Source organism: Sinocyclocheilus rhinocerous, unplaced genomic scaffold (genome assembly GCF_001515625.1).
Source record: "Sinocyclocheilus rhinocerous isolate Xijiao unplaced genomic scaffold, SAMN03320098_v1.1 C36609438, whole genome shotgun sequence".
Lineage (NCBI taxonomy): Eukaryota > Metazoa > Chordata > Actinopteri > Cypriniformes > Cyprinidae > Sinocyclocheilus > Sinocyclocheilus rhinocerous.
This window is the reverse complement of record NW_015783829.1, coordinates 1-1,376: the sequence shown is the minus strand read 5'-3', so window position 1 is coordinate 1,376 and position 1,376 is coordinate 1. Positions and strand designations below refer to the sequence as shown.

Sequence of the window (1,376 nt, the reverse complement as noted above, 5' to 3'; positions counted from 1 at the left end):
AAAAAAAAAATGAAAGGGGGAAAACATCCTCAGTCATGCTAACTTCCACAGAGCTATTAGCTAATATAGCATCTTGCCCATGCACATTTATAAAAATATGTCAAGGCTGTATGTAGTCACTTAAAAAGTCACTACATATATCTCTGAGCAATTCTGTACTTTCCTACATACAAACAAATAAACAGGTCAGCAGGTTTTAGGTGAGGCGATGCAGCCGTATACATTTCCATCCCAGCTTATTTTTTTTTGTATAATGTATTGCGTTTCACCTGAGTTCTCTATTTGACATTCTCTGCCGTTTACATGTAGGCCTCCACTGCATTTTTGTGCTTTGGACCTCGTTCACACTGTTGTTTTGTAAAAACGCCAGCAGCTGTCATATAAACTTTTGGACTCGTCTTGTAATCTGCTGAGGGCGTTTCTCCTAGTTCGCTGTTCAAAGATGACTGGAGAACAAGGTATGTTGGGATACACCATAGTTATGGTTTGGTGGGACTTCAGTATGCTATGTGGCGTTAATGATGCAAAATAATAGGCCAGAACAGGATACAATTTGAATATTAAGTGTCTACCTGACAGGGAAGTATCCCATATATAACATCCCCATACAACTGGAGCTTTTCGCAACTGTGCGCACACTTTGGTGCAGGAATTTGTTGTCATCCTCTAAAATCCACATCCTCCCTGAATACACTAACATCTTAGCTTTTTATAATGACTGAGATACAGTATGTTTATATTCATACGCTCAGATAATTTGCTCCTCAGAAACAGTCCACAGATTCTTCATTGGTTTGCGTGATTGTACAGGTCGAACTGTTTTTATTGGCCCTCGTGGTAACCAGTGAAGGAAGATTTTGATTGTCCACCAGGGGTCCTCAGAATCTACACTTGGCTCTAAGGCCTTGATGAGGCCGAGTTCAGGCTGTGCTCAAACCAGGCTAGAGGTCACGGGGTTGGAAGTGGAAGGTGTTTGCTCATAAAGCAGTAGAAGTCAGTTTTTTCACTCCTCTGCGCTGAGCAAGAATAGAACAGCCCACGGGCTCCAGCATGGGAGGAACGTTCCTATTCAAGGCAGAGTATGTAGCAGCCATGGCCCCCTACAGGAAGAAAGATTTAACACAAACCTTGCTGAATTGAACTGTCCTGTGAAATGTAGAGGTTTCAGGTTGCAAATAAGGTCCATACACATTAATAAAAGATTTATGGGAATATTTTTTAGATATTTAGGCCTTATTCTAAAGCATAGTGTGTGGACAGGACCAAACCTTAACCAGATGGGGGGCGTCATGTCTGTTCAGCTGGTATTTGGGGAGCTGGTCTTTGTGAACGATCCAGGGATGTTTCAACACCTGTGCAGCTGTTAGTCTCTGATG

The 1,376-nt window shown here is 42.1% G+C and overlaps 1 long non-coding RNA gene across 1 annotated transcript; it reads right to left on the bottom strand.

The window, feature by feature from the left end:
* Positions 1-13: 13 nt before the first annotated feature.
* LOC107736280 (uncharacterized) lies at positions 14-1,370 on the bottom strand. Its single transcript, XR_001639628.1, has 2 exons — positions 1,269-1,370; positions 14-1,100 (listed from the first exon to the last, which is right to left on the bottom strand). It is a non-coding gene; the product is annotated as an uncharacterized LOC107736280 (long non-coding RNA).
* Positions 1,371-1,376: the final 6 nt, after the last annotated feature.